Source organism: Anopheles stephensi, chromosome 2 (assembly GCF_013141755.1).
Source record: "Anopheles stephensi strain Indian chromosome 2, UCI_ANSTEP_V1.0, whole genome shotgun sequence".
In the NCBI taxonomy this organism is placed as follows: domain Eukaryota; kingdom Metazoa; phylum Arthropoda; class Insecta; order Diptera; family Culicidae; genus Anopheles; species Anopheles stephensi.
The window spans coordinates 962754-973033 of NC_050202.1; the positions used below are offsets into that span (position 1 = coordinate 962754).

Below are 10280 nucleotides of genomic sequence, written 5' to 3' on the forward strand. Positions count from 1 at the left end.
CGATGGTTGTAAAACAGAGCATTTTGCCTATTGTACAAGTCGCAACTCGTTCATTATCAACTGCTCGACGTTATCACCTTCCCAAAGATCAGTTGCTGATGCGAGCGAAGTAGTAGCAGAAGTAGTTCATAAAATCCGACCACCGACCATTATCTTTCGTTTGTAGACGCTCGCAGAAGTGGTCCTTCATAAGCGAAGACACCTCCGTCGTAAAAACCTGCCAGACGCCAACCGGGGCCACACACTTTTTGGTCGCTCTTGTCTATCGTCACGCTTTTTACGATACGGACGCGGGTCGGGGCTTTTTATAATCAAAACCTCAACATTCTAAGTGCCGTTGGAACATTTTCCGGCGATTATTGTGATCATAAATTTTGTGTCCAGTTATGGGGTTGCAAATTTTGCAGCCCTTTCGCCGCCGCGCGGGATGGGAAATTGATGAGGTACGGGGTGTCCTTGGGAGTTTGACCTTTAACACAGGACCGGTGAGTTTGGAGAGAAAAGCTGACGCGCTTGCTACGTAAGGACACGTCTCTCATTAGCAATTCCAATCGTATCCAATCGGACGCCACTTCTTCGCACCAGGTTCCAGCATCCAGGATCCACAACATATCTGGACGGGATGGAACCGTTCGCAGTCACAGAATACAGTCCGCGGGAAATGGTACAAAAATCCACATCTCTTACAAACTTCCCTAACTGTGTGCCGGGATATTTCGTGGCCGAGGCGAACAAGTTGGGGAATCGTGCAACTCATCCCGTGCATTCTGGAGCGACACGAAAAGTGTCTAATCCTGGTGGAATCCCGTACGTCCGTGCCGTACCGTACCGTTCGGGATCGTTTGCCACTTTGATGGATGACCCAGTTTTATCTTCCACTTGAATGGCTTCTCGGGCTTGCGGGTTTTACGGCAGCTTTGTGATGTGTCACTTTGCGCCTGATGTTCCAAATTAACTTCACGCAGTTCTGGAGATCGTGAAAAGAATTTGCCCAATGACGAAGCGCGATTCGTTTCACATTCCTCGCACGCCGCCGAAAATAAGACATCGAAGCGATTCAGGGGCGATAGAAATTCCGTGGGATCACTCATTCCAGCTCCAATTATTCATGCGATTAATAAGCATGATAGTGGTACAAACTCAATCAAATTCGCCTATGGACACCCTTCGAATGTGGAAGGAAACATCCGGTCCAAGTGTAGAAACCCAAATACAACTTCGCCAACATCCAAGGGCACTTCAACGCTTCTCTCTTTTCATTACGATGTGTGCAATAATGCAATTCATTACTCAATTAATGTCATTGCTGCAAACGAATTACGATATTCAGCTGTATGCATTAAACATTCCGCGAAAATAGGAAGCGCTCCGAAGCGGCCGGTGGTTAGGGAAGGACAGGAACTCACTACAAAAACCCAATTTAATGCATCCTTTATCATCCTCTCCACACGGCCACGCACCAGGAATACTGAGCTCGTGCACACTCAACCGTAATGGCAAGGAAAAGGAGACAGGCGTACGTGGAAAATAAAACTCCATAACTTCGTTCGCTATAAATCTTTTCGCCAAAAACGAACGGAGCATTCTTTGCCCCGTGGCTGTCATATGTTCTCCAAGTGCTGCACTTCCCCATCAAACCGGGCGAGGGCTTCGGGCCAAGAAGACGTACGCGAAATTGCCAAATCCTACATCAACGTCGGTCCTCGGAGACAATCCACAAATCCATCCATCCCGATCCATCCAGTGCCGTCGCTCAACTCCAAAAACGGTCGACCAAGGAAGCTTTCCGTACGCCGTTCTTTTCCCGCTCGTATGCCTCTGTGAGTCGGGTAGTGTGGGTTCCATTTGAATTTCGTTACAAATTCATCATCACAGCACAGTGAACACACTTCCGCACGCGGGTTTTGAAAGTGCATCTTATGTGCAGTCTGAGTGAAAAAAGAAATCCGTTTTCCGCTGTTTCGTTCACAGTAACCGATGAAAATTCACTTCAACGAAGCCAACACATTTGGCGCACTATATTGCGAACGGAGTAGAACGACCGAAAAGCTATTCGTAAGCTTCCCCTGGCTTCTTGGCAAATACATTTAGTGACAAAAAGGGGTCCTAAGCAGTCAAACACAACTGCGCTACAGCTCGCGGGGGCAGGTAAAGGCTCCCGGGGCGGATCTTTGTATGCAGGAACCAATATCGCGAAGACGCGTTGGCAACACGTCTATCCATCATTTTGTACGGAGTTTCATACCAGTATTTGTTGGTGCGATCTTAAGGCGATTTCTTCAACGCTATGGACGGTATTTTTGCGAGCAGTAATATTTCGAGGATTTCGCAGAGCATCCATGTCATCATATTCAATATAAAATATTTTCCCTCAAACTTTATTGGGAGTCCAAGTTCAATTTGAATGTACAAAACAGAGCAATTTTGATTGCGTTTTGCATACATTTAGGAGCTTAAGCACGTCGAAACATTGATATTTCTGTCAAATATGTTTGAATAGAAAGGAAAACTCTTACCAGCTGTTTATTTACAGTTTGGGCTGACATCCATATAAATGGCATCATATTGGACCTCACAGCATAAAAATGTTCCCGTTTTTTCCTGAGTGATTATTACGCTTGGAATTAACTTATTCATTGCACTTTTTTTCTTAACGAAAAATCCTGCTCCTACCATTATATTATCGTTGAGGCTGTAGTTGTACCTTAACAAAGAACCAGAAATAGAATTATTTTCTACGAAGTGCAATACATCCATCATAGCCCAAATTTATAATCAGCTTTTCTGTGTATGAAAACTTGATTGAATAATGTACGTTCACAGCTTGAATAAAGTTGTTGTTCCCGATTCTGGGATGAGTTACCGTGCGCGCTGTGGATTTCTTGGAACATTTCGCGTTCGTATTCCACAGTACACTTCAACATTCGGAGACGCTATAGAAAATCGGATTTTACAGCCGAAACAACGACACTCTCCAGAGTAATGGCGATGGAAGAACGAAAACAAACAAGCATAAAATTCAAGCGTTTTCGAAGACACAGGAAACGTGTTTAACGACACTTTAAAAACCATTTTTCACTACAACAGCATGACAGTTATATTGCCCAGAGCGCTGCTTGGCTGTCGAAAACAATTCACAAAAGAGTAAAACAGCGCTGCCAGTATTCCGTAACAAATTAAATTAACAAAATAAAATGTTACACCCAGCCCCCGGCACGGCATCGCGACACGTAAAGTTTTGACAGCGCAGATACTAATGCTTTGTAATTCAAATGTCGAACGCAACGAATGTCCTTCCCGCGGAACCAAGACCGGTCCGGCTGGCTGGCTCATAAATAATACAACAAGATGTTTTGCTCTCTCCGAAGCAGGTCTATTTCTGGCCGGGAAAATCATATCAAGAGACACAACGCTTCGCTTCAAAGACAATACAACGCATGAAGGCGACACCGCCTTGCAGTCTTTGCAGAGTTTCGACAGACAAGAGAAGAAAGAAGAAAAAATCCTGAACGAAGAAAAGGGAGAGGACCGCGAATATTTGGAATTATCGAGAAATATGTAAATGACTAAATTTATAGCGCCCAGATGGTGGTCGAAAGTAGAGGATCGTGATTGTAGCATGTTTCTTATCGGTTCCTCTTAGCAAAACCGTCCGGCGCGAAAATCACCACACCGTGCAAATGACAGTGCAAAATCGCCTCCCTCGGACAGTCTGCGAATCTGGCCGGGCGGCCAAATTCGGAAAAACAACCTGCTCAATTTTATGCTAATTATGTTCACCCACGATCATACCGACGCCTTCGCGTTCGAGGGTAGTTGGCTCCTTTTAGGATTTGTCGTGAAAATCCACACAAACACGGGTGGCATACAAATTCTCACCCACCTCACAAAGCGTCAAACCCCAGCAAAGAGCAAGTACACGCAAAAACGCTTTAAGGCCCAGTGGCTTTGGGGCTAAATTTATGAAGCTGGCGCAAAACGTTGCTAGAATATGGGTCTGAGGGGTCGAAGTTAGGCTCCGATGCGGTTGCGGTTAGCAAGGACATTAGGGTAGCAGCTGTGATGCTAATATTGAACCTGGGTCCCTTTTAGCAACTTTTTATTTGGTTTGTACTTAGTCGGGAAATGGGGTGCACGGTTGCTAGTCCAAAGTATGCATCGTTTGGTGAGCTACAAGTTTTTAAATAAATTAATATTTACTCCCAATTTAGCTCTCCTGTTTTTCAAGGCGTCCTTCATCGGGACTCTGTACAAGGACGTTCCCTTCCACGTCCAGCAATGCAGAGTCCAGTCTGAAGCTGCAAGATAAGCTAGCCAAGTTAGTATTGATAGCTCTCTACTCATGGATTTTACGGGATATTTAGGCCACTTTTGCTGTTCAAAGACTACCAGAACACATGAAACCGAGTACACCGTCCCGGAAGCGAAGGCTGTCAACATAAAACACAAACCAATAAAACACACCATGACGTGGAACTTTGGCCAGACGCTGGAAAGCGAAAACCAAACAGTGCATTTTTGGAGAAAAATCCTCCAGCAGACTCCAATACCCAAAACAAAAAACCCTCCAAAATACAAACAATCATTAGCAAATTCCGGACCCAACTGCTGCTGCTGCTGCTGTGGCTCGTTGTTTGCTGTAGCGAAGGATCGACAGTTTACCATTTCCGGCAGTAAAATCTTACCACTTCCGAAGGAAATGCTTCCCATGCTAGTGCACTGTACCTAGGACAGGATGATGGAAATAACTCAACCCCTTATTCCCCGCCATTTTTTAAGCTCCATCTCTTTCTACAAACAGGATCTAAGCGGGCTTTTTTTTGGTGGCATGAGTTTGTACATTTTCACAAAATTTGTGTTGATTTTATGCCACCCGCCGCCTGGCTAGATGAGTGTAAAAAACAAACTTTTTCCAACAAATCTAAACCGTGTACTAGAAGGCCATGAAAGCATTACCGGGCGTTAGATAAGTTCACCCTAGTAACGGTCGTGTGCTCCTGGGTGTGTGTGTGTGTGGCTAGAGTAGCCGAAAATAAAGTGCAAACGCTCACAGTAGCGAACAAACAAGGCGACGAAAAGAACAGGCAAAAAAAGCTCCGCACCCAAATGCAAATGCTGCTACGTAACCAAGCAAAAGGCCTGGTGTTTTGGCCTGGCGAACTCGCTAACCTCTGTGAACCATCCACACCCGAGGACCGCCGAAGAGCTTTGGCGCGCTGTTTAAAGTGGCCCAGCGCGAGAGGAAAAACAAATCCACAAAAGCTGCGCTACAGTGCAAGTGAACGAGTGAACGTGGTGGACATGGACTTTATTTTTAATAAGTCATCCTTGTAAGTACACACTATAGCATTCCATTAAACAGACGTCAATCAGTTATATCGAAAAAAGTTTGCTTTACGCTTCATAATTGCTTCTTGCTCGCTCTTCTAATGAAAGCAATCTGTCAGCTACATGCAATGTAATTACCTATCAACTCTCACCGGCAAGCCGAGCCACACTGCAAGCATTTTCTAGGAAAATGAGGCAATTTTCCACGAGAAATAATTTTGTTTTTCCCTGGTGCTAAGTAGATTGTAACCAGCAACATGACAAGATGTTATGAGGCAGTGTCGTTGAATTTCATTTCTTTAACTTTATTTTTGTAAAAGACAGAACAAGATGCAAAAAATTGAGGTAGCGACGCATTTTACGACAGGCAGCCAATCTCAGAGGATCTGGAACCTCTTAAATCGAATTCAGAACCCGATCACCTTACCTACCGAACAGATTCCAACGCATGACGGACCTCAGCTGCACTAACAGCGCAGAACGATGCGTTGGGCCACAAGCCTCCCAACAGCAAGGTGTGAGGGTCGAATGCGAAAAGAAGAAACGTTGGCACACATAAATCATAAATTTTATTATCATTTCCGGCCAATGAGTAGGAAAGATGGGTCGCAAGGATTGGGAAGGATGCTGCGTTGCTCACCCAGGATGAGGGCATCACAGGTGCAACGGTCCTTCCCCGGGCGGGCTGTCGAACGCTGTGAGGATGCGAAATGGGGATGAAGACAAACAGGCGTGAAAGTGAACGAGAGGGACGAAAAAAGCTTGTTCAGCCCCATTAATCTTGATAATACTTCTTGATTGGCCAGGATGGATGGCGCAGTGTCTGGGATTGTTTTTTTTTTCTCTCCCTGTTGTTGGCGTTTTTCGCCTATGCCCTCGCATACTCGTTTGACCACTGCCAAATATTCGACTCGGCATTCGTAGGTGTGAGAATCACTTTATTTATATCTTTTTTACTCGTTCTGAATTTTGCTTTTCTCTTGCTCCGATCCTCCTCTCTACTCACCAGGCGTTTTGTTTTTTTTTGTGAGTGAGTAGTACTTCGTCCACCAGGAAATGGTCGTAAATTCCAAACGCGGGAAGAATTATGTCTGTTTACGATCGCTCATTTTTCCTCGCCCGTGCGAATCTGCAGCGTTCCCGGCACGTGGCAGTATATTGATTTAGTTAATTAAGGGCAAGTCTATCAACGGTTAACAGGCTTCTATTAACGGCTAGGAAAATGTACATCACCCAACGGAAGGAGCCGTAAACTTCGTCGTATGCAGCAGAGTCGTCTAATTTACGCGGATGCTCATACTGTCGCGCGTGGTGCTATTGTAACACAATTTTACTAAACAATATTTTGCCCACAAATCAACCATTGGCATCAGTGAACATCAACAAAAAATATGTATTCAAAACACACACACCTTACCCGAAGTACTTTGCATTGTTTTCCCGGGGTTTCGCAATTCGTCCTTCTTGGAAAGCATTTGCCATTTCCGAGATCCCTCCCAGCCGTGTGAAGATTGCAGCTGTTTATGCGCCAACAAACACCTTCTGCAGCCTATTTTTTGTACACACACAAACACATACTCTGAGGCCCAGTAATCAAGGTGATTTGTACAATTTGTAAAGAAGCACAACACGGACCTTCCACGAAGTCGTTTTGACCATCGCTCAAGAGTGACGACCTTTTTACTAATCTGGCGCGCGTTGTTCATGCTCCATGGCTTCCAGTATTTCGAACTTCAATTGAATATTTCGCAATACGCTCGTATCGATGTGATTTTTATTTCATCATCGAAAGCGCATTATGGTATCTGGGGGGGCGTTTTTGTGTGAAATAATAAGCTGATTGAAAAGTTGTGATGCGATAAACAGGAGACGATAGATTTCCAAGTTATTTGTTGCAATAAAGTGGTAAATTGAGTATGAAATTATCAGTTTTACAAGGAATTTGGCGACTGCGTTGCTGAACATAGAATGCTGCTTTGTAATTAAATCCATCTCTTCACCTAACGACATTCTTTGAAGTACCCTCGCATACTGCCCACGTGTGGAGGAAACATTGTTTACAATTTGAAACGATATTTTAATCCTTAAACGTGATCCTGTTGCACACGTATCCTCTTTCCCAGGTGATCCGGGCAGGTTCTTACAGTGTAAAGAATTTGCTCGCTTAGTAACTAAAGAATAGAGTTGGAACTCCGTTTTTTCTAGGCACATTCTCTAGCTATTCTAGAACACTAAACGTATCTTTGTACCCTTGGCATTCTTATCACCAATCCGTTGCCTCATTACATCTCCGTTTGCCTCATTACGTACTTACGTGGTTCTTGCCGCACGAAACGGGACGCTTGTCGGCGACACGTGCCAAGGAAAGGTAACACTGATCCAGGGAAAGCCTTTTCTACACTATCATCCTCTTCCTGGCTCGTAATCTTGTTAGTGCCGCTGATGTAACTTCAGGCACAAGCCAGTGGCTTGTGCTGTACGAAGACGGCCGATCCAACCACGCCGTCCGCAACGGTATTTACCACTTACACTTGCTGCGTGCCTCAATTTTATTCACCTCCTTGCCAAGATGCTTCACATTTCTTACTCACTGCACTCTGAGGATGCGATCGCCCCTCCGCACTGCAAAAACACAACATTAATATGCAGCCACAGATACTACTACTACTACTAATACTATTGCTGCTAGCACTCAGCACTGCTCTCTCTCTCTCTCTGATTTCTCTCACGTTCACATCACACGGAGTAGCTCGCAAGGACGAGCCTCTTGATAACCTTCTAAGAATCACACAGAACAACCGAACACCGGAATCAGGAAGACTACTAACAATTACGCGTTGAAGCGGAAAATTTGGAAAGAGCTGGGATAAAAAAGTCTACTGGAGGATTTTACGCACCGGTGGAGGACATCAGCACTCACGACTCGCGCGAACAAGAGCTCGAAAAAATGAGCCCCAAACGTTGAAATTTCACAGCCTCCTCCTCATAATTTTTAACGCCGCAGCCAGTAATTTTCCTTCCAGTATTTTCGTTTGGTTAAATATTTAGGCAGGTTTTCCCATTGTTTTTGTTTAATTTTCCACGGTAAAACACTATGCGCGAGAGCTCTCTTTCTCTCTGTGTGTTCTCTCCTACTCTCGCGCATCGCTACCCTGCAATGAATGAAACACTAAAGTAAACAATCCCATGTTCCCTCACGTCCTGCAAAGCACACAGGAGATTTTCTCACCGCGTGAGCCAGCGTGGCCCGTTCGTTCCATTCACCGCACACTCAACAAGCACCATTTTCCTCTCACCAGCACCGAAAGAGGGTGGACTTTTTTCCAGCTCACTGTCAAAAAAAGCCTTCCAACACTCACTCACGCTCACTCACTCTCTCGCACACACAGAACCCCGTGGTAGCTGCTCTCCTTCGCTCAATCATCATTTTCCACCAGTAAATCCTGGCATTTCTTCCACCAGCACCGTCGCTTTGCGCCACACGCGAGGGAATCGATTTTCACGTTCACGCCAACCCAAACCCCAACCCACACGGGCGCCCGTACGAACGGAATTTGGCGTGACTTTTCCGCAAACACTATTCCCACTTACGGCCACCCACGCCTGGAACTCTCGCCTTGCGGGCGGAGTGCTGAAAATGCTCCAATATCGACATTCTGTATGAACTTTCTTGAACTTCGGCGCTGACTTTTGTTAGGCTGTTTTGGTGAGCCTTGTGTAGCTAGGGAGAGCGCAGGGGAAAACAGTCGAAGGATAAGGTTTGTTGAGGAATGCAAACACTTTGGCCGTAGTTAAGTTAAGGCTCAGGTTCTTCTGGAGGTATCCTTTCATTGTTTTCAATCTCTCTGCTTCTTTTACTCAAACTCTTAGCAATTGTGCATGATACACCTACTGATTGCTCTGTCATCTATCAGCACTATTACCATCATTAGCATCGATTCATTCAGAACATTCAACAGAGCAGAAGTATCCTTTCTGGCATATGTGACACTACGCTGCCTCCCAATATCCTTGCCCGCGTGAGTGGTTTTTCGCACGGCTTTTCGAACGACATTCCGCACACACAGAAGAATGGGGCACTGCATTCCTCGCCAACCTACCATCGGATGCACACGTACAAAACCGCACACCCCCCTAACCACACTCACACACGCACACACACATACCTATACGCGCGTGGGAAATAGCTGCACTGGAACGCAACGGCGCGCGTTTGAACGCGCGAGCACCAGCGAGCGTGTCGCGAAAAGCACCGGGGGAAGTCCAACGAAAGTGAACCGCGCCAAGACCGAACCGAAACCGACCACTTCGCTCGTCCAACTAACCGACTGCTAGCTGACAGCGTACACGCGAACCTGACGCCCAGCGACCGAGACTGCGCCAAAGGTACGCGAAGCTGGAACGCACACAGCGCATGGTTTCGCTCACACGCGTATCTCACCCGCTGGGTTGTGGGTGATGAGCAGCTTGCATTGGGTGAGAGAAAATGCGTCCACCCTCCCCTTTTTTTGTCATTGACTGATAACAAAAACATGCTGGCGAATGCGACAGGCAATGGGAAAATTTACCTCCAGAAGTAATACTATTACTAAATTGTAATGCTTAGTTTGTGAAAGTAGAGACGCCTAAGTGCATTCAAAAAAAATTTAAAAAAATTTAAAATACATTTTTATCACAAATTTTAAAATTCTTTAAATGATCAAACCTTAACTAAAAATGCTTTTGGGTTTATTTTGACATTTATACATGCCATATTATCAATTAAAATTAAAAGTAAAGAAAAACTAAAGCCAACAATTTCCCATCGGTCTTTACCACAGTGCAACGGTTAGAATCGTTTAGCGTTGAGGGGTAGGACAGTTATAACCGCCCGATCAAAATTTGAAATTGCAGGGTTTCTCGCATAAAATATCGAGGATTTCGTGAACGATGGAGTGTAGTATTGATAAAAG

At 45.2% G+C, this 10280-nt stretch overlaps 2 protein-coding genes across 11 annotated transcripts in view; one reads left to right on the plus strand and one right to left on the minus strand.

Annotated features, from left to right (window-relative positions):
- Positions 1 to 9907, minus strand: part of LOC118504734 (beta-1-syntrophin) — a 96649-nt gene extending 86742 nt beyond the window's left edge. For 2 of the 6 annotated variants that reach the window (XM_036039606.1, XM_036039602.1), the window contains exons 1-2: positions 9429 to 9907; positions 7643 to 7950 (exon numbers count right to left, since the gene is read on the minus strand). The gene's annotated coding sequence lies outside the window, so the exon portion shown is untranslated. Of the gene's footprint in view, positions 1 to 7638; positions 7951 to 8557; positions 9403 to 9428 lie in introns of those variants that run through there. The other 4 variants (XM_036039608.1, XM_036039604.1, XM_036039603.1 and 1 more) reach the window with 3 other exon arrangements.
- LOC118504732 (1-phosphatidylinositol 3-phosphate 5-kinase-like) overlaps positions 1 to 10280 on the plus strand; it is a 110952-nt gene that overhangs the window by 91025 nt on the left and 9647 nt on the right. The window lies entirely within an intron of this gene.